The 26,965-nt window shown below is 39.8% G+C and overlaps 1 protein-coding gene across 1 annotated transcript in view; it reads right to left on the bottom strand.

Annotated features, from left to right (window-relative positions):
* The window catches only part of TENM3 (teneurin transmembrane protein 3), a 2,200,211-nt gene that overhangs the window by 1,551,366 nt on the left and 621,880 nt on the right, over positions 1–26,965 (bottom strand). Inside the window, exon 4 of the mRNA XM_043546023.1 lies at positions 26,774–26,824. The gene's annotated coding sequence lies outside the window, so the exon portion shown is untranslated. The remainder of the gene's footprint in view (positions 1–26,773; positions 26,825–26,965) is intronic.

Below are 26,965 nucleotides of genomic sequence, written 5' to 3'. Positions count from 1 at the left end.
TCTGGAGCATCTGATAAAAACTTTTGTGTGGTTTTGCATTTTTGCAGACATTACAAACATTAAATAATCAATTACTTTTAATTATTCCTGTATCAAAGATGGAAAAACTGAGGAATGGAAATTTAGGATGAAAGCAAATGGCTTAAAAGAGCTTGGAGTGGTCAATGTCCATCACTGAAGACAGCGCTAATCACAGCTAGAATTATGAGGAATTTTTCAGCCAGACTTGTCTGTGCAAAAGATATAGATTCAACACCACCAAAAGATTTCATGAATTGGTGGCTAGTTTGCGGAATTATTTGTGTCAGAAAGAACTCCACCCCCTCAAAATTCCAAAAAAGTCAAATGTTTCAAAATTTTCTTCCATTTCATTTAAGGGGGGGGCAGGGGAGAGGAAATGAAACTCTCAACACTTCACATATTCAGAACTATCTTTACAAATAAAAGTGTTAAAAAATAAAACTGAAATCATAATCACAGGGACTCATGCCAATTGGCCTTCTGAATCCTAAAGGTTAGCTGTGCATTATTTACGAACACTTTTTTTGGTTATAGAAACAATTGTTACAAATTGATAACTATTCTCATAGGAGAAGACATCTAAATTACAAATACTACTAAAACTGTTACCTTTAAACATTTATTTCAAAGAAATTATATCCTTATTAATTTTTTTTTTGCGATTTTGGTTTAATATAAAACGTTTTACTAAATCATTTTCACTTTAATCATGAAAAGAGTAATAAGTTTCTTCACCTACAAATTTTCCAATAAAAAAAATTGTTTCTCATCTCGTAACTAAAATTGGACTCTAAATCCTAGACTCTTACAGTTTGATTCGTTATGTGAATGTTCAGCAATTTGTGCTGCAGATATTTAAACACGAGTCAGACTGGTGTACTGATCCACCAATTCAAAAAGAAAAATATCTGCATTATGCAGCTGTTAAGGATATGGGATGCAGGTAAATATATTTCCGTACAGAATATGAATATGAGAAGGGGAAATGTTATTCTCTTGAGGGCTAACCACATGCTCACAGCTGGAATTGTTAGTCATTTTCTATTCTGCCATATGGTAAATTCCCAAAACAACACCCAAGTGGCAGTAAAAATACCAGCCATATCACACAAAACATGGTTGTGATTTGAAAACTACCACCATTTCCCATTGCTTCATTCATAATACAGTACCCTAAACATTTTTAGTTCTCTATTAATTTCTAAATTTCATATTAAAAGGGACCCAGTATGGTCAGTGAGAATGAGATTAAAAGTTGTGTAAACTTAAAAGACAAACCTATTTGTATGTGACTATGTATATATACACCATAACAAATATTTATATACATATTTATTATGAACAGCTGCTGGTCTAGGATGGTATGCAGGGTTTAATCAGTATGATTGCAAAACCACCAGTTAGTTATGCAAGTCAAACCAAACAAGTACTGATAAAATCATTGTACCACACTTTTACCTATTCTTTACATGGCACAGATCTTACAACACAAAACTGATTTTACCACTACTTTAGAGCTTTAAAAAGTATTTGGTTTATATCTTGGATCTCTCTACCAATAGAGCTATGTGCCATAGTTGCCATGAGTTCCACTGTTCAAGACTCATGGGGAGAGGAAAATTAAGAAATCAATAACTATTTATCACCTCCAATAGCCTCTCTCTCTCTCTCTCTCTCACACACACACACTTCAGAAATGATAGCTATATTGTCCCTGAAAATCCAACCACCTCATAGTGAAAAAACCACCAGACAAAGGGCGCACCACTGCAGTCCTCAGACTTGATGTCTATATCAATGAAGCCAAACGACAACTCTCAGATACTGCCTACTGTAAAGAACTCAAAGAAAACCACACACCACCATTCACTCAGGAACATAAGGATATTATCAAATACTTCCCCAAATAATTCCAAGAGAAAAAAAAAAAAAACTCTACAACCCTCATCTCCCATGTATTATTCTGCATGTATCCCAAGATACAAAAACAAGAGAAGCCAGGCAGACCTCTCATATCTGGCCATAACACACTCACTTAAGGAATATCAGGACTCTCAGAAACCATCCACGAACCGCTCATCATACAGAAGATCCAACTTCCTCCAAGACACTGCCGACTTCTTCCAAAAACTCCACCACTTTAACAACTTCCCCAAGAACAACATCCTAGCCACCATGAATGTCACATTCCCTTACCATTACAGCATCACTGCCTACCTCAGATATCTACAAGACACTGTACAACACTCAGCTATCCACCCCAAACATCCATTTAATCCTCACCCATAACAATTTTACATTCAACAAATGTGATAAATGAAGGGGGGTAGCTCCCTTTTATGGACACCGAGCCAGCCAGCCAGCTAGCTATAAAATCCCTCTTAGTAGCTGTCCTCTACTTGCTTTACCTGTAAAAGGTTAAAAAGTCTGACTGCATGCATAGGTAAAAGAAAGTGAGTGGGCATCTGGCCAAAAGAGTCAATGGGAAGGCTAGACCTTGTTAAAATTGAAACAAGACTCCCCTTTTCTCTATCTGTTGTTCTCCAGAGAGAGGGGACAGAGCAGGACGGGGCTGGAACTATGCTGTAAAAAGCTTTAAGCCAGATATGGAAAAATCATTAAATCATACCTAGAACGGTCTTATTTGAAACCTCAGACATGTAAGTAGATCAGGAAATGTCTAAGAAGACGCAATTAGGTTTCTCTTTTATTTCTTTATGGTGTGTGGACTCCTCTGTACTAACCCCCAAATGTTTTTGTTTTGCTTGTAACCTTTAAGCTGGACCTCAAGAAAACCATTCTTGATGCTTAATTATTATATTTCCTCTTTTTTAAATCTAGCAATAGCCTAAGTTCTGGATTTATTTTCTTTTTGTTTTTAATAAAATTTACCTTTTTTAAGAACAGGATTGGGTTTTTTGTGTCCTAAGAAGTTTGTGCATATGTTGTTTAATTAGATGGTGGCAACAGCTGATTTCCTTTGTTTCTCAGCTCTTCCTGGGGGGGGGGGGAGTGAAAGTCTTGAGGGTACCCCACAGGGAGGAATTCCCAAGTGCCCCTTCCTGGGTCCAAGGGTCCCCCCCCCCCCCCCGGGGTGGTGGAAGCATCTACGGATCCAAGGTCAGAGAGAAGCTGTAACCTTGGGAGTTTAATACGAGCCTGGAGTGGCCAGTATTTTTTTTTTTAAATCCTTGCAGGCCCCGCACCTTCTGCACTCAAAGTGCCAGAGTAGGGAAATCAGCCTTGACAACAACAAACATACACGTAGTCCAAACCATGGGACCAGCCTGCCAATCTCTTTGGGCCACCTCGATGAAGAATTTCTGAAAGAATGCCTCACAGAACAACCTGTATACCTGAGATACATCAATGATATTTTCATACTCTGGACAGATGACCTAAACTCACTCAGATTTCGACAACAACTTCAACAATCATCCATCCATGAAAGTCTCTAGAATAGTCACACCAGCATTAACTTGCTAGACATGAGGATCAGCTTCAACAATGGAACCCTACGAACAACTATATACAAGAAACCCACGGATCACCACATCTCCACAGGTCCAGCAGTCACCCCAGATACAGCAGAGAAATCTGTTATCAATAGCTTGGCATCATCATCTAATATATTCCAAGAAGAAAATCTAGCATACGCACCTTCACACTTAAAACCACCTTCACCAAACCAGGACACTCCACCAGAGAAGTGAATCGCACCAGGGAACAGGTCATCCAAACACCCTGAAAGAACCTGCTTTACTACAGAACCCGCATCTGTCTGACCCAAACCGTATAACCCTACTTGTCGCCTACCATCCCACACGGGAATCAAACGGTTACAACTCATACTTGATTGAGGCCATACCCTGAAAGTAACCTTTTCCAACCCTCCCTCTTCCAGACTTCATACAACCCTAAAAGCTCATCATCAGAAGCAAGCTGAGAACAGCCTAGGACACCAATTCACAGTAGCAGACCCTGTGAGAACAGATGCAGAATCTGCAGATTTATCTCCACAGCAACCATGATCAACACCTCCCACAACAGACCTTTCAAGATCCATGGGTCTTACATTTCCCTTGATCTGCTGGCAATGCTTCTACTAATGCAATCCAATATGCCATTAGCCTGCTTGGCAACAAGAGCATACTGTTGACTCATATCCAGCTTCTCATCCACTGTAATCCCCAGGGACTTTTCTGCAGTACTTCTGCTTAGCAAGTTGGTCCCCAGCCTTTAGCAGTGCATGGAATTCTTCCATCCTAAGTGCAGGACTCTGCACTTGTCCTTGTTGAACCTCATCAGATTTCTTTTGGCCCACTCCTCCAATTTGTCTAGGTCACTCTGTACCCTATCCCTACACTCCAGCATACCTACCTCTCTCCCCAGCTTACCGTCATCTACAAACTTGCTGAGGGTGCAATCCACATCATCCTCCAGATCATTAATGAAGATATTGAACAAAACCGGCCCAAGGACCAACCCCGGGGCACTCCGCTTGATACTGGCTGCCAACTAGACATTGAGCCATTGATCACTACTCGTTGAGTCCAACGATTTAGACAGTTTTCTATCCACCTTATAGACCATCCATCCAATCCATACTTTTTTAACTTGCTGGCAAGAATACTGTGGGAGACCGTACCAAAAGCTTTGCTAAAGTCAAGATATATCACATCCATCACTTTCCCCATATCCATAGAGCCAGTTATGTCATCATAGAAGGCAATCAGGTTGGTCAGGCATGACTTGCCCTTGGTGTATCCATGTTGACTGTTCCTGATCACCTTCCTCTCCTCTAAGTGCTTCAAAATGGATTCCTTGAGGACCTGCTCCATGATATTTCCAGGGACTGAGGTGAGGCTGACCAGTCTGCCGGGCAGCATGGCTGAGTGACTGTTGCCAGATGGGAGGTGGGGCTGTGAGCTCCTGCTGCTCTGAACGGCATGGTAAGGGGCCGGGGAGTGGGGGGTTGGATAAGGGGTAGCGGATCCCGGGTAGCGGTTGGAGTGGAGGGTCCTGGGAAGGGGTGTGTGACATTGCACCCCATAAGTCTTTATGGAAATATGCTTATGAATGTATATATGACAAAACTGGAATATGTTTTATGCAACATATGCCACGTAACATCTCTGTAAAGGTTATGATCTACTGAGTCTATTCCTCCTATTTGTATGCATGTATCATTTCTGTGTTCGAAGTTATGAATATCAGCTGTGTACTTGCTTGATTTCTAAGTAGCCTTAGTAAAGCATTTGGTTAGCTTCTTGAGAAAGGAATGTGCAAGTTAAGTGCCCAACCAAGAAACACTTAATGAACCTGGATCTTGGAAGGCTCCAATCCAAATAAGAAGTCTACTTGAGGATGTTCAAGGTTGCATGTGAACCATGGCTGCTCCACGTAAGTTAAGGACATGTGACTTGCCCATGTGACTCCAAAACTCCATCTTGTAGCTCAGATTCTACACAGGGGGAGGGAGAGAGAGAGTCTATTTAAACCCCTGGGAGACTGTCCATTTTGTCTTCAGCTGGCTCAGGAGAGAACCTCTCCACCTCAAAAGATACCTGAAAAACTGGAACAAAGGAAAGTAACCACAGGGGGTGTGAGTGATTGCTGGAACCAGACTACAAGGAGACTAATCTGTAAAAGGAAGCTTACTGGAACACCTCTGAGGGTGAGGTTTTATCTGTGTTCAGTTTTCTTACTGTATTACACATAGTCTTGCGTGTTTTATTTTATTTTGTTTGGTAATTCACTTTGTTCTGTCTGTTACTACTTGGAACCACTTAAATCCTACTTTTTATATTTAATAATGCATTAATACCTGCGGGGGGGGGGAACAGCTGTGCATCTCTCCATATTAGTGTCGTAGAGGGCGAATAATTTATGAGTTTACCCTGTATAAGCTTTATACAGGGTAAAACGGATTTATTTGGGGTTTGGACCCCATTGGGAGTTGGACATCCAAGTGTTAAAGACATGAACACTTCTTACGCTGCTTTCAGTTAAGCTTGCAGTTTGTGGGAGGTGGTTCAGACCTGGGTCTGTGTTTGTGGCTGGCAAGCGTGTCTGGCAGAACAAGGCAGGGCTCTGGAGTCCCAGGCTGGCATGGAAAGCAGGGGCAGAAGTAGTCTTGGCACATCAGTTGGCAGCCCCAAGGGGGTTTCTGTGATCCAAGCCATCACAGAGCGGTCAGGGGACAAGGAGCAGGGGGGTGGGATGGTTCAGGGTTCTGAGGAGGAAAGTCAGGAGGCAGGAAGAGGGAAGGGGTAGATAGGGGTGGGGGCCAAGCTGTTTGGGGAGGCACAGCCTTCCCTACCCAGCCATCCATACAGTTTTACAACCCTGATGTGGCCCTCAGGCCAAAAAGTTTGCCCACCCTTGGGTTAGGCCAAAGTTGTTTCATATGCAATCTTGATGCAGGAAGTTATCCGCTTAGCAATCATCTGTGAGGAGACTGCCTGTTCCTTCATATGGTCTACATACAACACAAAACAGATGAGGCAAAGCCCAAAAATGTTTTAGTCCTGTCCTGGCAGAAGGTTCGATATCATATGACATTTAATGCATGAAAGTGCTGCTCCTCCAAAAGATGATTGCAGCTGTGGAGTGAGGGGGGAAACCAGGCAAGCATACCAACTGGTTCAGATGAAACAGATACCACTTTAGACACAAATTTTGGGTGCAGCACATCATTTTATCTTTTAAAAATTGCATACAGGGAAACCTCTGCCAAAGCATGCAACACTCACACTCTCCTTGCAGATGCTAATGCAGTTTTTGACAAAAGCGCGCAAAGGGCAAGGATGCCAGAGGCTCAAATGGAGGCCCCATCAGAGCTGTCAAGACCATATTAAGATCCCAGAGGGTAACCAGTTTCCAGACCAGCAGATGGAGATGAAGAACTCCTTTTTAAGAGATCCTGCTACCAGGGAATTGGATAAATACTGATCTTCGGTGAACGGGAAGATGAAAGGCTGAGGTCACCGTTAGATGCACCCTCGACAAACTAAACATGAGGCCAGAAGACTGAAAATGCCGCATATACTCCAAGATATGCCTGACCAACCCGATTGCCTTCTATGATGAGATAATGGACTCTGTGGATATGGGGAAAGTGGTGGACATGATATACCTTGACTTTAGCAAACCTTTTGATATGGTCTCCCACAGTACTCTTGCCAGCAAGTTAAAGTAGTATAGATTGCATGAATGGACTATAAAGTGGATAGAAAACTGACTACATCATCGGGCTCAATGGCTAGTGATCAACGGCTCGATGTCTAGTTGGCAGCCGGTTTCAAGCGGAGTGCCCCAGGGGTCGGTCTTGGGGCCAGTTTTGTTCATCATCTTCATTAATGATCTGGATGATGGGATGGATTGCACCCTCAGGAAGTTTGCAGATGACACTAAGCCAAAAGAAATCTGATGAGGTTTGCACTTAGGACAGATAATGGAGCAAATTATTAAGCAATCTGCAAACCCCTGGAATATAAGGTAATAAGTAACAGACAGCATTGATTTGTCAAGAACAAATCATGCCAAACCAATATAATAGCTTTCTTTGACAGGGTAGCAAGCCTTCTGCAGAGGGAGGAAGCAGGACAAAGCAACAGATGTGGTATATCTTGACTTTAGTAAGGTTTTTGATACTGTCTCCCATGACCTCATAAAACAAACTAAGGAAATACAACTTAGATGGTGCTATTATAAAGGTAGGTACATGCTGGTTGAAAAATTGTTCCCAGAGTTATCAGTAGTTCACAGGGATCAGTTCTGGATCCAGTCCTGTTCAATATCTTCATGAATGATTTAGATAATGGCATAGAAAGTACACAAAGTTTGCAAATGATACCAAGCTGAGGGGGTGCAAGTGCTTTGGACAAACTGGAGAAATGGTCTGAAGTAAACAGGATGAAACTCAATATGGACAAGTGCAAAGTAGGAAGGAACTTAGGAAGGAACAATCAGATGCACACACAAAAAATGGGAAATGACTGCCTAGGAAGGAATACTGAAGAAAGGGAGCTGGGGGGTCATGGTGGATCACAAGCTACATGATTGAACAGTGTAACACTACTGGGGGTGGGGGTAATGCAAACATCATTCTGGGCTATATTAGCAGGAGCGTTGTGAGCAAGACATAAGTTGTAATTTTTCCGCTCTACTCTGTGCTGAGACCTCGACTGGAGTATTGTGTCCAGTTCTGGGTGCCACATTTCAGGAAAGATGTGGACAAATTGGAGAGAGTCCAGAGAACAACAACAAAAATGAGCAAAGCTCTAGAAAACATTACCTATGAAGAATGATTGACAACATTGGGTTTGTTTAGTCTGGACAAGAGAAGACAGAGGGGACATAACTGTTTTCAAGTAAATAAAATATTATTAGAAGGAGGAGGATGAAAAATCATCATCTTTAACTTCTGAGGATAGGACAAGAAGTAATGGGATTAAATTGCAGCAAGGGCAGTTTAGGTCGGACATTAGGAAAACTTCCTAACTGTCCTGGTGCTTAAGCAGTGGAATAAATTGCCTCAGAAGGTTGTAGAAACTCCATCATTGGAGATTTTTAAGAGCAGGTTAGACAGACACCTGCTAGGGATGGTCTAGATAATATTTAGTCCTGCCATGAGTGCAGGGGACTGGGTTAGATGACTTCTTGAGGTCCCTTCGAGTCCTACACTTCTATGATTCAAGTGTGGCAAACTCTCAGTAACTGAGAACTAAAGAAGTGTGAATAACTGTTTTCCCTCCCTTTTTCTAGCCAAACAAAGAACAAACAAACACTTCTGGGTTGACCTGAAACAGAAAGTTTCCAGTTCTCAGTAAAAAACAAAAAACAAAACAAAAAAAGACACACCCAGTGTTGGGTTGATTCATTGGGCCATTATGCAAGAATGGCAACTAGATAATTTGATTAGTCCCTTCTGGCCTTAAATTCTGCAAGCCTATGTAAAGTTATTGTCAGACATAGCAACATTAGGTCTGACCTACTAAACTTGGGAGAATCTGGTCAGAGTGTAAATCACTTAAATATGAAGGTCTGAGAAGATAGTTGAAAAGAAATACTTTCCACATACCTGTACATAGCTTCCCCTTTCACCCAAGGATTTCAGTGATGAAGCACAAAGCACAAAGTATGTCAAGCAGAAAACCTCTGACATCTGTCAGAAATAGCAGTAACCCTACTGACTTCATGATTTGCTTTAGTCATAAAGACTAACCCTTCCTCTCATACTTCCTTCTAACTGATCGACACATCCTAGAGAGAAAAATATAGTAGTTGTCCGAGTATAAATGCAGAGAGGAGCAGACATAGCAGCAGCAAAGGATACCTTGACAATTCCATGACTTCTCTCAGGGAATCCTTCCAAAATGCAAAACTTCAAGGAAAAAAAATAAAATTACTACTTTCATGCTGGGAGCAAAAAAAACAAAACAAAACAAAAACAAAAACAAAAAAACAAACCCAAACCCACACAATCAGTAAGTCATACAAAGGAATTTATAGGATCTTCAGTTCCGTGTACAAAACTAAACCCACAAAGTTAAAAATTCCCTTTCACGAGCTATCAGTCACTAATCCTAATCCATTTCACAAATGAAGAACCAGAAGTTAAATCTATTGCCACTATCCAAACCTACCCTTATATCCTGGGTTCTGTTTTCCCTATTGTAAATAGAACCAGAGTGTTTTGCTTACTAGTAAGGGCTGTTTTCCCTTCTCAAACTTTAAAGCCTGTATGGGTGGTGGTTATTTTTTTTTGGTGAGCATTAATGTTTTGTAGAATGATTTATCCTTGACTAACAACGCATCCTGCAGTGTCAGGAATTTAGCAGAATAAATCAAGTGCCTCTTAGCTGTTCCTTATTTTACCTGGTTGTCCTAAAAACCCATTACTTCTATCAGAGTAACAGCCGTGTTAGTCTGTATTCGCAAAAAGAAAAGGAGTACTTGTGGCACCTTAGAGACTAACCAATTTATTTGAGCATAAGCTTTCGTGAGCTACAGCTCACTTCATCAGATGCATACTGTGGAAAATACAGAAGATGTTTTTATACACACAGACCATGAAAAAATGGATGTTTATCATTACAAAAGGTTTTCTATCTCCCCACCCCACTCTCCTGCTGGTAATAGCTTATCTAAAGTGATCACTCTCCTTACAATGTGTATGATAATCAAGGTGGGCCATTTCTTCTATATGAAGGAAAAGTCTTCTGTCTGGGAGTATTAGAACTCAGCTTGTAGCCCTACCTTCCGTTATCTCAACACAGATAAGCAAACCCCAGGGGGCTGTCTCCTCTCTTGCCTAGTTAATTATGTAATACATTTCAAGATCTGCTTCTAGGAGGAATAGTGTGTATACACTCTAACAGCTGGAGTTCCCGAAGGCCTCAGATCAGACTCATACAAGATTCAATACAACTTCTTATAACACAGGCAAAGAAGTGTCCAAAGTACTACCTTCCATTTGTAGAGAAATAATTGGGGTTTGATCTTCAATTAAACAGATTACCTTTGATTTTAAGAACACGTTCTATTTAAGGAACAAAATGATAAATTAATGTACATCAGAACACATATCTAGGAAATATCTATCCTGCATGTGTCTCCTAAACTTTATCATACTTATCTAAATGATCTGTGCATCTAAGTGAAAGACTTCACCTTTCTTCTATTATAGGAAGAAGTTGTCCTCACTGTAAGCCTGATTCTACAAATTCTACTTGCTCAGATGAACCCGTTAACTTCTATTAAATTTTACCTTTACCTTAAATGTGCTTAGCAATTTTTGAAGTCAGGCAACTTATTTGAGTACCTCTATATATTTAGTAGCCAAAGTGTAAGCATCTATTATTTTGTCCTGAGACAGTAACTTCTATCTAAAATTTAATATTAGGAAGAAAATATTTTGTGATTTTTTCTTAGTTTTTGAAAGTTTAAAACATGCATAATATTAAAAAGTCTATTTTATTTAAGGGAATTATTAACTGCATAAAATTATAAGTATGCTGAGCTAAATCACCTGAAGTATGCAAGTACAAACCTAATTAAAATCAGTGGAGCTGCACCCATCATCAATGCCATATCTGACCTACTAAGTTTTATGGGAATCTTAGGGTTCACTTCTGAACCTCACTCCAGTCCATTTGCACCAGTTCTACAACCTAAAGGTCTAGAAAGCACTAGGATCTTCTCAGCTAGGGTTAGTTCAAACAAAGGTCAAACTGCCCTACTGGATCAGATCCACGGTCTGGCTAGTCCAATGGTTCTCAACCTGCGGCAATCAGCACAGAGCGGTGGCCCATGTGACATCCTGAAAAAAAAAAAATTAAAAACTGCTGTGTGATTTGTTGATTGTCACATCAGTGTTGTGCCAGCAGTTGAGTAGGGCACACGAGAGAAAATGGATCACTTTGTCGTTTACAGAGAGACATGACCACTGGTAGCTTCAGAAACCAATGAAAGAGGAAAAAAAGAACATGAAGGAAATAAGCATCACAGTTTGGCAGTAGAAGGCAGAAAAGTACAAGATACTGGAAATAAATATTTGCAGTTATAGAAAGAGATGGGAAGCCATTTTGTTTATTATGTTGTACAGCCCTCACCGAGTGCAAAAATGCCCAAAGTAAAAAGGGAATTTGAGACAAAAACCATCAAGACTTTCAAACTAAATACCTAGAAAAAGCTGAAGATCAAGCTGAAAATAGTCATCTTGAGAAATTTCTAAACAATGAGCAGAAAGTGTTGTGTGCCATGTTTACTGAAGCAGAAATTGTGACACTTGCATCTTACAAAATTTCGTGGATGCTTGCTAAACACAGGAAACCATTTTGTGATGAGGAATTAGTACAAATGCTTTTAGAAACTGTGGACTGTCTCTAATGATTTGAGAAACAAAAATGATATCATAAGAAGGATAAAAAACTACACTGAATCAATGACAGTATGTCAGTGGATCTCAGATCTTTCAGAAAATGTGACTAGCCAACTTAAAAGAAACAAAACAAAAAACCAAAAGATTGCCTCTGCTGAAGCTTTAAGTTTAGTAGCTGATGAATCCACAGACAGAGGAGCCATAGCACAGCTTTGTGCTTGGATCTGATGCACTGTCAACTTTCAAATTACCGAACACTTGCTTTTGCTCCAGTCACTACACGATCGTACTTGTGGACAGGATATGTAAATTGCTGTTCACCAAGTCTGTGATGAAATGAACGTTCTGCTAAATTCAGTTGTTTGGCTCAGTGGCTAATCAGCCAGTGACCGAATGGGGCCGGGGCCTGGGCCCAGATAAAGTGGGGTAAAATGGGGCCCCAGGCCCAGGAAATTTGGGGGCCCAGTAAAAATGGGTGCCCCCGACTCCAACCTTCTCTGCCCACAGGGCACTTCAGGCTGAAGGGATGGAGAGGGACCCCCCCACTTGTAACTTCAGTTACAACAGATGGAGCTCCGAGTATGAATAGTAAACATCAGGAACTAGTTGCCAAAATGACAAAGGATCAGGCAAATTTCTTGGCATGTCAGTGTATCGTGCATCAACAGGGTCTGTGCAGCAAGTTAGGAGACAGATGCATGAAGGGAATAATGTACAGATCTGTTAAAGTAATAAACTTCATTCATGTCAGACCTTTACTACACTACCACTTTCTTTCTTTGCTGCAAGAAATTGAGTCTTCATATGGAGATATTTCTGTGTGTAACAGTATAGAATGGCTAAATCTAGGTAAAGTTCTTCAAAGATTTGTTGCATTACTTCCAGAAATTGTGCAGTTTCTTGCTGAATTCGGAAAGGAGGACATATATTCCAAATTAAAAGAGGACAGCTGGAAGAAAGATTTTGGCATTCCTTGCTAATCTCACTGAGCATCAAGCTGAAAGTACAAATACAGAGTAAAGGAAATGTAATTGATGGAGTTAATGTGCGCTGTTGCTAGTTTTAAAATCAAGCTTGAAATGTACATCACTCAAATTAAAGGAGGAGACCTCACGCATGTCCCGCAGCTAAATGAACCACATGAGGGTTCTCTGGAAAGCGACAAACTAGAAATATTTGTTGCTCTGGTACAGCAGCTACAAGAAAAGTTTGTCACGTTTTGTGATTTCATGAAATTAGAGTCTGCAGGTGTTTTTCTACAGGATCCTTACACCTTCCCTATTTTAAAACAAAGATCTTGATGCAACATTTAATGTTCCCAGGCAGGAACTGGAAGAGGAGCAGTCAGATTTTCAGGACAGGGAGCAATGTACACAGCACATCATGCAAGTTCTATTCTGGAATTATGGAAAATGTATCGGTGAATAAAACGAGTGTCTTTTGAGTGCCAAAATAGAGTCTGTTTGGATCGGTTTACATTTGTGAATGCACAATCTCAGACGTGCCGAATTAAGTTCCGATATCATGCATGCTTGACTGATGCAAACCTTCATGCCCAGCTGCAATTTGCAGTCACCCATCTTCAACCTGATTGTGAAGCAATTACTGCTTTGAACAAAGGAACTTGCCAGACCTCCCACTAAAGTAAGTATTAGACCAAATTAATTTTAACAGTTAATGTTTTGACTCATTTTGCTAACTTAAAATGCTCTTGGTAGACATTTGCCCGTGTTGAAATGAAAAGGTACTGTATTGATTTGAATCGCATTGCTGTCAAATACTAAACATATATTTTTTGTCGATGTACAGGTAGTATATATATATTGTGTGGATGCCGACCAAACAACACAGAGAGCTGCTGCTTATGTGGCCCACCATGGTAAATGAACTAGACCAGTGGTGAGCAACCTATGGGCTGCACGTGACCCATCAGGGTAACCTGCTGGAGGGCCGCCAGACAGTTTGTTTACATTTGCACTGCCGCCTGCAGCTCCCGGCGGCCGTGGTTCACTGTTCCCAGCCAATGGGAGCTGCGGGAAGTGGCAGCCAGCATGTCCCTGCAGCCTGCGCCACTTCTTGTGACTCCCATTGGCTGGGAATGTGGAATCACAGCCACTGGAAGCTGCGGGCGGCTATGCAAATGTAAACAAACTGTCTGGCAGCCTGCCAGTGGATTACCCTGACGGGCCGCAGGTTGCCCACCACTGGCCTAGAATTTAGTGTCCAGTTCCTGACAGTGGCCAACACCAAGTATCTCAGAGGAAGGTTCAACAGTAAGCAGAACAGGAGTAATATGCCCCCATCAAGGTCTCAATCTAAACTTTCCCAGTTAGAAATTGGTTTATACCAGGAAGCATTAGATTCTTATCCCTTCCAAAACGGTTATCTTTTGTTTGCATTAACTATTTGTAGCTCTGGAGATGCTTGTTATCCATATAAACATTCAAACCCTCTTTGAATCTTATTAATATCTTGGTTTAGATGAGGGAGGAGAAGATGTGGTACTGTCCCAAGACTGCCTCTGCACAAAACCCTGTCTATTCAAATAACCAAAATGAGACACCATTCTCAATAGATTGAGCAGATGTTCAAATTATTATGTATGCTGTGCTAAGCACCTCAGATTTGGATCCTCCTCAGTGGAGTTTGCATAAACACGTGGGCTCTACTGTGCATCTTGCCTTGGCTCACCCATGATAGACCTCAGACATTCCACTTGGCTCTGTTAGATTCCTTGAGCTTAGTTCTCCCTTTATGGGTCTTGGAATCCTCCCCTCTGGACTCCATTTTTCTCCTTCGCTTGTTAGTGCATGTGTGTGTGTGGGGGGGGGGGGGTGTGGAGAATAGTGATGGTACTCAATTTTTGACACCAACGTTAGATGTTTCTGACAGTAGACGGTGCAGATTTTCATAATATGGTCATTTCTCTCTAACTTTCACACTCTGATCAGCACTGAAATAGTTAATATTGGTATTTCAGTCATAATAGGACATCTGTATTAATACTCCATTGAAATGATAGAGAATTCTCAATACTGGGGGGTGCAAATTCTGCTCTCAGATATATTTCTGGATTTAATAGCTGAGATGAGGATCTGTCTCTCTGACAGAGAACATCTGGTCATGACCAAAATGTATTAATGTTTTAATTTAACTACTTCTTGGTTATTCTGTGTTCAAACACTTCGGGTTTTTTGTACTATAGATTCTCACTCAGGTGCAATTATAAAATAGTACAAATGTATGGTATATGCATAGATCTATTTATTGGTATTTCTCTTTTGCATTGATGGTGTTTCCTTTTATAAGGCTCAAACAAAAGTATAATTTTGAGACTGCAATGAGAAAGGGCAAATACTGTCATATGTTTCAACCTTGCAATCTTGTAAGGGAAATAATTTATACTGTGTGCTATATTGTGTTATTACAATTTTTTCCCCTCACAAGAATGAGGTGTTAAAATGTTGTCTTGTGATATATTTTGTGAATTAGAATTGTATTGTGTGCACCTATGACCTTTATCCACATGCTGCTTTTTGACTGGATAGCCATTCTGTTTTTTGCCCCCTCTTTATAGCTTTACTAAACCATGGGAAAGTGGTGACGTTGCCTACCAGCTAACTTACAAAAAACTGAAAGGTCAAGGCAGTAAGACAGACTACTGTATTTCACAGAATATATGAAGCATTGCAATGATACCTCATTCTCAAAGAGATTGTAACATGAACAGAAAACGGCACAACATGAATCTATTCTCATGAATAGAGACTTCCAGAAATGGTGCAGATTTAACCTCTTCTCTATTCCATTGCAGGTTTGTAGGTTTCCTTCAAAATGTTCAACTGTTGAAAGAGTTAGAGGTCCTGATGTCAGTTTTCATGATCATTCATGTGACATGTAAACATATTTGTATAATAAGCCTTTAAAAAAAAAAAAAGCCTATTGCAGGTCTGTTAACTTGTTGGGTTGATACCAAAATCACAGACGGATTACAACTTTCTCCAGATGTTTACTGAGAGAGGGCATGTTGATTTGCTCTTAGTAATATGACCAAAAAACTCCCACCTCTGCAGTCTATTATGTTTTGCAATTGTCCTCAAGAGACAACAGTATACTGCATGGAAATATTGGATAAGTTACTGATCTTTAATTTGATGTTCCCTTTTGCAGCTTCTAGAAAGACTATTTGAAAATTTAGCAAGAGCCATTAATTTCCCACATTTTGGAGAGAATGGTAAGACAGACATGTACCATATGAGTTTGGGAATCAGGAACTCTGAGTTATAATCCTAGTGTGACAATGGCTCAGTATGTGGTAGTGGGCATGTTGCATTATTTCACTCAATTTCCTCCCTTTCCACGTCTGTAAAATACTTACCTACCTACTCACATGTGCTTTGACACGAATGGGGAATGTGTCTAAACAAGAACGTATTTAAATTAAGGAGATGATTTTGAGATTCAAATCTGCCCTTATGGTTTTGCTTCTACATTGAGACCAAAAGCAGAAGGAGATGACTTTCCATTTCTGGTTCAGAACTGAACAAGTTATTACATTAACAGAAGTTTTCATGACACTTCAGTGGTAGATGGTGAAAATATGGGGAGATCATCTTGCGAGCAATACTGAATGCAAAACCAAATCCAAGTCCTGGTTGTGTCTTGAATCAAAACCATCACTGAATCTGGATCATCACCTCTTCAGCAATATTAGAGCAAAGTGGTGTAATACTGTTACTTTATTAGTTAAAAATTAGGGCTTCTGTTGATTCATTAGCTTTAAAAACTCAAATATCCTACAATTTAATTAAAACACATTTAATGGGAATGAATCATGTCATCCCCTTTCCAGCTTTTATGATATTTAAATGCCAATTAAGCAATAGTCACTAGGATTAAAAATGTAAAGTTGCACTTTTAACATAAAACAAAATATTTGAACATTCATAGTCCCAGTAATTCAGTGAATGTTACTTTTCGTGTATGCCATATTTTAACTGACTATTTGAGTGCTATTATCTAGGTTTCCCTGAAAATATCCTATTGAAAGAGAGAGGTGTCCAAATTCATACCTGTGTGCAAGTAGGTACAACTCAGATAGGTATAAAGTATATAAAAGATGTGACACACCACACAAACTCAAGTGGCACATAGTTTCACCAAGTCTGAATTTTGCCCCAATACTTCTATCTTTAACATCCCATACTCTGTCCAAAGATCTAAGGACTGTAGCTCTCTTCTTCGTATTTAAAGGAGAACTAAAATATCCATATTTTCTAGAACCTTATGAATCGTATTTTTCTACATACTGGACTTGTTATCAATAGGAACAGCATTATTGAACCAAAGTCTTTTGTACTTGTTAGTTTTTTTACTTTTATATAAATTGTTTAAGTTCTATTTTCCTCTATTTATTGTGTGGTAATATTAAATAGCTACTACTAGCAAGCTTTTAATGAAGCTAAAAATTTACAAATGTACAAGGTCACAATACTAATGTAACTTGCAACAAAAACAAAATCCAATTAAGTTTATATTCCTGATTAACGAAATGACCTGAACATACATATTTAACATATAAGTGACAACAAAAATGTTAGCACATATTGTAAGCACTGTGATATTCAACAGGGGAAAACAGAATGGTAGCACCATTAATTTTCATGTGAGCTTAATTTTCATTTGGGTGAGTGCTAGTATGGGAGTAAATTTCCCATTATTAAAGTTTGACTATCTAATGATAACTACCTGATGACATAACATGTTATTTCTGATTGTACTTTCTAAAATACATTTGTAAATGCTTCAATTCAATGAACACAAAGGTAAAATAAGGCTGCAACACATTTAGCACTCTCCTCCAGACAGCAACAACAGGCATCCAGCTTCAGAAACCACTAAGTACTGGAACTTGACATGGCTGCAGCTGACTAAGAGCATATATTCTTACGGGAACTTGCTTCATAATATTTCACTGCTCTCCAATGAGGCTTAGCTGCATACCTACCAATACATCAGATTGAATCTCTAGCATGCAGGTTTCATGTATTCAAAATGATACAACAGTAGTTGAAAAAATTCTTCCACCCAAGATTCTCAAAAGCACTTTATAAACACAGAAGAATTAAGGCACATAACCCCTAAGAAGAAAGTGAATATTAGAACCTCATAACTTCTCATCACCCTGATTACTAAGTGTCCTCAAATTTTACTGCTACAATTTCAGTATCCAACTTTGAAAGACGTAAGCGTCTCCAAGTTGTCCATCCAAAACTTGAGGTATCCAAAAGTGAGGCACCTTTGAAAATTGAGCCTTTGAGACTCACTGAAGTAAGTCAGTGGCAAAACTAGAAACAGAACACAACTCTTAGTCCTAGAGGGGTTCCAGGGTTCAGTACTGTACTTATTTCCATTTCATACAGACAAGATGTGTCATTTTAGTTAATTAACCCCCTAACTTTGAAAAGCATTTTTATAACACTTATTCTCATAGGAGCAAAGAGCACATTTAAAATACGAGCAGGTTAATTAATGTTCTTTTTTAAAATGTGATTAAGCAGCTTGTGCTACACCTGTGAATTCTTTTTTCAGGTACAATAATAAAAATTCTACAGTCTTGAGAAAAGATCAACCATGAAAATATTTTAAAATGAAATTGTGAGACAAAGGTTACTTGTAAAACAACACGAGAGAGACAAACAACCTAGACACAAAATGTTAGGGTAGGCAGCATACCTATCCTAAGTAAGAAGACATCAATATAATGATGAGCTACTATGCTCGAAATACAAATTTACAGCTTTAAAAACTTATAGTAATAGCAAAGAAAAATAGCAAGGAAGATATGCTGCTTTGTGTTCAACTCCTATCATATTAATTTCTCCTAGGACTCTCAGAGCCAAACGCTGGACTCAAAGGGCAGGACTGATCTGCTGTTTAGATTCTTGCTGCTGGTCTTCACATTAACTTTTGTTAATACCAGTATGAATACTGCGTTAATATGCACTGTCCTACAGAACAACTGTCAGTGCTGGACAACGATCCAGCACACTATTGAGCTGCTGAATAGTAAAGTCATTCTAATTACCTTCCCCACTTTTTCCTCTCCCAGTCAGTGCCCTAGTAATCATAAAGACTCTTCGAAATGCTGATGTAGCACTATATTGATTTATTTTGAAATAGGCTATCCACAATACTGATATTGCAGGCACTGTAATTTGGATAATGGCTGAGGTTGTGTTTAAAATTGTTTTGTTATATACTCTGCGGAAGGTGATTTCACATATTTGAATGCTGCACAAGCAGCAGCATTTTACATTCTTGTCTACGTAAAACACTGCAGAAGGCTTCTGGGTTTTTTTGTTGTTGTTCCTGGTTTTGCTTTCCTTCAAACTTAAATCCAATGCATTTCTGAGACTCACTTATTCTGGACCTCTATGCCTTCATGCAGTCCCATTTAAGGTAGCGGGGCTAAGTACAGCCATAAAGATCAATGCTAGCAGCATTCTGCTGAACCATGGTCAAAGTAACTATTCTTAGATACACATGAGATGGTGTCTGATTAAAATATAATTATGCAAGCCGTTGCTGCTCCCACTGCTATAGAATTGCAACAAATCTTCTACAAAATATAACTCATGGCCAGAAAGGGTGAAGCAGTTTTTAGGCTGAATGACCCAGAGCCCACCACCTTTAAAGTCATATTAGAAAAGTATGGGAATGATACTTAGGGCCATTCATGGTAAATAGGCTAGAACTTTGAAATGCAAACCTAGGTTGTTAGAAGTTAAAGGTAATCTTTGTTGCTAGCCATGTAAATGGACAATTCCTGTCTGTCACTAGAACTATTAATTCAGAGATCAAAAGAACATCCGCACATTTAAATGAATTGTAAACAAGGGATCTCTCTGTATTCATCTCTTTGAAATGTATAGCAAATCATCGGTGAATGGTGGAACAACAGGCGATTGTCTTATGTTAATTGGTATAGCTAGGCACTGGTGATGGACCCACTTCAAAGATGCCCTAATTACCTGTTGGTCCCCAACGGATTCCAATTTGTCAAAGAAGACCTGAAATTATATAAAAGATCCTTGGGTCCTGATCCTTTTTATCTCAGATCTGCTTGAGGTTTCGTGCAGGGGGAAGCCTAAGCCACACGGACTGAGATCCGAGTTCTGACTGGACTGCCCTGAAATATAAACATTGGACTATAACCTATGGACTATTTCTGAAAGAACTCTTTGCAACAACAAAGCTCACCATCTCTGCTATGAATCTGAACCTCAAGAACTGAGCTCATGTCTGTATGTATACTGATCTTTTAATCATCTTTTTGATTAACTGAACTAAAATTTATTAAAAACTGGCTATAAGCATGTATTTGGGTAAGATCTGGAATGTTCAAGAATGTGGGAAGTAATGTGTTTGGTCCTTTGGGATTGGTTAGAACCTGATAAAATAAGATTTTCAGAAATCTTCATAATATTTGACTTGATACCAGGATGGAGGTTGGGTTACTTCAAGGGAACTGTGTTGTTGGTTTCTGGGGAACCAGTGAGGTAATAAAGAAGCTGTTTTATCCTGGCTTGGTAAATCTAACTATTGAAAATATCTGCCATCTTTGGGAATTATCTGTCCCATTCTTTGCAGTTCACCCTATTTGAGTGAACTCAGCTGGCCCCCACTGGGACCCTAGTCACAACACATGTAACATCTTACTAGGGTTTTCACCTCTCCAGTTTTCCCCAAGAGTGTACCTTTTTTGAGGTAGCTGACCTGGGAAATCTGTCCAGTTTTATGGGCTCAGGATGATCCCAACACTTTGTTTTACAGTGCATGGTGTGGGTAGGTGGTCTGACATTTCCAGCAACTTTACTAAACAGATGGTAAGCTATTTAAGGGCATAGACTGTCTTGATTTGTGTGTAGTGTCAGGAGCTGAACAGATTGCTGGTACTTAATAAAATTGGATCAAATTTAGCACAATGGTGCTCCCTTATGCCCCTGCACCAGCTACCACAGCATTGGTAACAGAAAGACAGGTGAAGCAGGCTCTGCAGAGCTGCCATATCTGCTCCTCATGCTAATGGGTAAGAGGGGAAGATGGAAAGAGGAATGGGTGGAGCCAATTTTCTTCCTCATGGCCAGTAGTGTAGTTGTGTAGCACACTGGGGAATGTATGTTGCATCAGATATAGACCTATCACACAGTGTATTCCCTTCCTGGAGCAGCATGGAGACTGAAGGGAGACTAATTTGGAGAGTCAGTCTTCCTCTTGGGCTGCTCCAGAGCAGCACTGGCCCGTACTCAGGGCAGATTCTGAACTCACAATCTAGCCCAATATTGAGACAGGATAGAGACAAATCTGGGACTGATGGTAGAGCATCAGAAATGGTCACTCGCAGATGCTGTAGCATCATTCCCATACCTGATACTTTATAATGGCAATCTTCCAGGAGGGGAGTAATAATGAGAACAAACATTTTTACATCAGAAAATCCTCTATTTCTGTTTTGTGGTGGCATTCCCCACCTCAGGCTTATTAGTATAAAGTTTAATTTGAGCCAATCAGCACGAGGAAGGAAGAGATGTGAAATGAATATTAATTTCATATTTTGTGCAAAATACAAAGAGTTTGATGCGCATGGGACATAGCCAGCAATGGATTTTGATGGTACAATATACAGTTACCCCAAAGCAATGATTCAATGATTCAGTTAAAGGCTGCTACCCACTTAGTCAGTGCTTTGTGTTGTATCATAATGTGTTCATTTATACTGAAGAAACATGTTTAACATAAGTTAGGGAATGGCAAAATTCAAAACTTAAATCTACCATTTATCCACAGACCAGTTGAAAGGAGATAGCTACTTTCTCTTCTGCTCCATTCCACTAACACTGTGGTAACTGACCAAGACCAAAACACCTGGATAATGAAGGGGAATTAAGTTCAATTTCATATTTCTTCAACTGATCCAGAAACAGTGCCACAGGATCACTACTTCCCACTATTTCTATATTTAGTCTACCTTGCCACTGTTGGACTCATTGTACTTCTGATAATTAGAAAATTTGATTGTCTAGAGGTGATTGCAAACCACTTCCCTCCCTACCTCTCTCATTAGCTTGAATATCACGTCAGGGATAGCAGTTTATCAAAATATCAGTGTTTGGAAAATGCAGATTTTCCAGTCCCAGAAAGTTATTCCTAGAGCTATCATATTCCAAAGTCAGTACACCATGAATGACTCAATACAATCCCTGCTGTTTGGCTTACCTGCATCTAAGCCAGATATTTGCATTGAACAAGCCATGAGAACTAGCTAAGAATTTTAGCCCTATTAAAACCTGAACTTCAGTTCAGGCACCTAAACTGAAAATATAGTTCTGTTCACTCTTTCACAATAAAATGTTTCTTTTTGAAAAGCACAAGCATGGTATCCCATTAGATACCAAAAATATCAAGCCAGCAACCTCTTTGAGGAAACTGACAACACTGGTTACAATCAAATTACACATGAAGGTAATGACACAAAAAAATAAGACATTACTAAAATTCAGATATTTAGGACAAGTGATACTTTAAAGTATTCTTTCCTACTTTATCTGCCCCCAAAGACTTCTTGGCTGTTCTTGCAGTTTAATGGGTACTCTGGTAGCTGGAGAGCTTTTAGTTATGACCCTCATTTGTGCAAGTTACCCTTGAAATTATGGATTCCAGACCATTATAACCACTTTGAGTCCATGTTAACAATGATGCTTTTTTATCAAAGAAATGAATCAATTATTATTGTTGTTAGCCAAGTATTTGTACTCACTTGGTTGATTCCTAGGATACAGATGGTCTTTATTTCATTTACTACTGCACATACATTTCCCTTATCTATGTGAATGAGACTAAACAAAAATTATTATTTGAATTATCTTAGCACTTAGGAATGCTAGCCCTGGACCAGGACCCCATTATACTAAGCATAGTATAAACAGAACAAAACAATGGTTTCCACCCCAAATAGCTTACAGTCTAGACAAGAAATGACAGACATACTGGGGGGGAAGTGCAACTAAAAAAAGGAAGCACTGTTAATCAGCATAATGGAGGCTGGCATCTTGGGCCAGTCAGAGGTGAACATGGAGAAAGCTACTAGTTACTAGTTTTATTGTAGGTTACAACAGTTGAATGACTATTCTTCTCATTAGTACTCTGGGTTCTTAGGTTTCAGACCTAGACAAAGAACACCAGTAGCGTTCTGAACTGTGCAAACACCATCAACAGTTGATCTTAGTTCTGTGGAAGATTAAGCCCTTATGTAGGAAAAAGCACCTGCTACAGAAGCCCACAACTTATACAGTTATCCAGCGCAAAGCCAACCATGAGAAAGCATGATCACATTAATGTCTAGATATATAAAAATGCTAATTCCTTTCTACTTATTCACCTTTAATCTACAGATCTCAAAGACAGTACAAACATGAAGGAATCATAGACTTTAAGGTCAGAAGGGATCATTATGATCATCTAGTCTGACCTCCTGCACAACGCAGGCCACAGAATCTCACTCACCTACTTCTGTAACAAACCCCAAATCTATGTCTGAGCGACTGAAGTCCTCAAATCGTGGTTTAAAGACTTCAAGGTGCAAACAATCTTCCAGCAAGTGACCTGTGCCCCACGCTGAAGAGAAAGGCGGAAAACCCCCAGGGCCTCTGCCAATCTGCCCTGGAGGAAAATTCCTTCCCAACCCCAAATATGGCAATTAGCTAAACCCTGAGCATGTGAGCAAGACTCACCAGCCAGACACCCAGGAAAGAATTTTCTGTAGTAACTCAGATCCCACCCCATCTAACATCCCACCACAGGCCATTGGGCAGATCTACAGCTAATAGTTGAAGATCAATTCATTGCCACAATTAGGCTATCCCATCATATCATCCCTTCCATAAACTTATCAAGCTTAGTCTTGAAGCCAGATATGCCTTTTGCCCCCACTGCTTCCCTTGGAAGGCTGTTCCAGAACTAGTGGACATGTTGTTCCTTGACTTTAGCAAAGCTTTTGACATGGTCTCCCACAGTATTCTTGCCAGCAAGTTAAAGTAGTATGGATTGGATGAATGGACTATAAGGTGGACAGAAACCTGGCTAGATTGTCGGGCTCAACGGGTAGTGATCAATGACTCCATGTCTAGTTGGCAGCCGGTATCAAGTGGAGTGCCCCAAGGGTCGGTTCTGGGGCTGGTTTTGTTCAATATCTTCATTAAATGATCTGGAGGATGATGTGGATTTTGCACCCTCAGCAAGTTTGCAGATGACACTAAACTGGGAGGAGAGGTAGATATGCTGGAGGGTAGGGATAGGATACAGAGGGCCCTAGACAAATTAGAGGATTGGGCCAAAAGAAATCTGATGAGGTTCAACAAGGACAAGTGCGGAGTCCTGCACTTAGGACGGAAGAATCCCATGCACCGCTACAGACTAGGGACCAAATGGCTCGGCAGCAGTTCTGCAGAAAAGGACTTAGGGGTTACAGTGGATGAGAAGCTGGATAGGAGTCAACAGTGTGCCCTTGCTGCCAAGAAGGCCAATGGCATTTTGGGCTGTATAAGTAGGAGCATTGCCAGCAGATCGAGGGATGTGATCGTTCCCCTCTATTCAACATTGGTGAGGCCCCATCTGGAGTACTGTGTCCAGTTTTGGGCCCCACAATACAAGAAGGATGTGGAAAAATTGGAAAACGTCCAGCGGAGGGCAACAAAAATGATTAGGGGACTGGAACACATGACTTATGAGGAGAGGCTGAGGGAACTGGGATTGTTTAGTCTTCAGAAGAGAAGAATGAGGGGGGATTTGATAGCTGCTTTCAACTACCTGAAAGGGGGTTCCAAAGAGGATGGATCTAGACTGTTCTCAGTGGTAGCAGATGACAGAACAAGGAGTAATGGTCTCAAGTTGCAGTGGGGGAGGTTTAGGTTGGTTATTAGGAAAAAACTTTCACTAGGAGAGTGGTGAAACACTGGAATGCGTTACCTAGGGAGATGGTGGAATCTCCTTCCTTAGCAGTCTTTTAAGGTCAGGCTTGACAAAGCCCTGGCTGGGATGATTTAATTGGAGATTGGTCCTGCTTTGAGCAGGGGGTTGGACTAGATGACCTCCTGAGGTACCTTCCAACCCTGATAATCTATGATTCACTCCTCTGATGGTTAGAAACTTGGTCTAATTTCAAGCACCCCCAATTTATAACAAAAATTCTTGTTATTAATCCCTAAATGCATAAATGTTGCACTTTTCACTATTAAATTTCATCCTATTACGATTACTCCAGTTTACAAGGTCATCCAGATCTTCCTGTATGATATCCCAGTCCTTCTCTGTGATATAGATATTTTTCCCAGTTTACAGATGAGGAAACAAAGGCTACCAAATCTCCTGTCCTCCCCGCACCACCACCACCACCAAAAAAAAAAAAAAAAAAAATCATTCAGCGAGTCAGTGGAGAAGCCAATAAAAGAATGTCTCTCAATCGCCTACACTACCTGTCTTTCAGTGTATGCACAGTGTGCCCAGACATTTGATAGCACAATCATCAGCCAGGTGAAGAGCTGGTAGTCCACTGCTAAAGTCAGTCAGTGGGCACTTTTCCAGGATATGCAACACAGTATGAAGTTGACCACAACTACATTGCAGGTCATTAGAGAAACCCCACTTGAAGAGATTAACCGCACAACTGCTCTGTCCTGTACGAAACCAGTCCAGGGATGACGTTTGCTCAATGCATCTTAAATCAAAACAGTGAATACAAATGACAGTTTTGATTTCGGATTTATTTTATCCTGGTCACTAAATGACCTTCAGTTGACCCACTAAAATTCCAAAGGGAAAAAAAAAACCCTCTTTCTGCAGAGTTACAAGATTAGCTATAGCAAGGTAGTCATAATAGTCTTTTAGAATGACTTGTTAGTAAATATTAACCCTTTTAAACTCTTAGTGGAAAATTAAATTAATTTACATATTAAATATTCCCACAGAATCCTTGACATTAGCCATAAACGTGTTGAAATTCTAAGGACCAGAGCGCTGATTCTTAACCTCCAACTGACCTGTACTCAGGATTTTTTATGTGATTGAGTGTTGACTCTATCTAATTATCCTCAGCTATCCACGTCTGTGGGAATCCAGATATCCAAGGAAAAGATCCCATCAAAGTACTAAAAGTTTCTACAGAAGCACGTTATAAACAAAACAGCGTTTGATAAGGGATACATGTTATGGCAGATGTTTTCTGTAATGGACTGGGTGGATCGATAAGGAATAATTATTATAGACGGGTGCAGTAATGGAGGAATAATGACCCATTGAAAGATGTTATTAATTTATTAAGAACTGTTGGTTTTCACAGTTATTAGTAATAATGGCCAGATCAGACATTCCTTTTTTAGTAATCAATCAGATAAACTGGAGACCATAAAAGAAATTCCATCAATAATTAGGAAAACAGAATGCATTGAAAATTTAACTATGGGAAGGTATTCTTCCCTTCTAAAAGGGTTTCTTTGTCTCACACCCTATAAAGGACAGAGGGCTTGAAAGTTAGGTTGGAGGGTACAAACTGCTGGCATCCCAACAGCTATAGAGGAGATAGACTGGCCAGCTGTTCACTTACATAAAGACTCTTTGTGTATCTATTCTTTTTATATTCTGTATATTGCTGTACTAATCTCAGGGTGATCATCTTCAATTAAATAATTCCATTTGAGCCTGTTATTTGACAAGCTATTATTAAGTTCAATACACACCACATTTATAGAATAATGGAATCACAAACAATGAGATCGCATCTTTAAAAAAAAAGTTAATATACACACTTACTGTTATTTCCTTGCAGCAGATACAATGTTTACGACAGCTTGAAGTTACTGCCTGTTAAAAAAAGTTACAAAAACATGAATGTTAATTTAAAATACAATAAACTTTGAATTGCAACAGCTAATAAGAATTTTCTCATACCCATAAATAAAGAAATATAATACCATAATGTCCCCATTTTAGTTTCATTTCATG

This window comes from Chelonia mydas, chromosome 4 (genome assembly GCF_015237465.2).
Source record: "Chelonia mydas isolate rCheMyd1 chromosome 4, rCheMyd1.pri.v2, whole genome shotgun sequence".
NCBI classification, from domain to species: domain Eukaryota; kingdom Metazoa; phylum Chordata; order Testudines; family Cheloniidae; genus Chelonia; species Chelonia mydas.
Note: the sequence above shows the minus strand (reverse complement) of the source record. Positions and strands in the feature narration are given on the sequence as shown.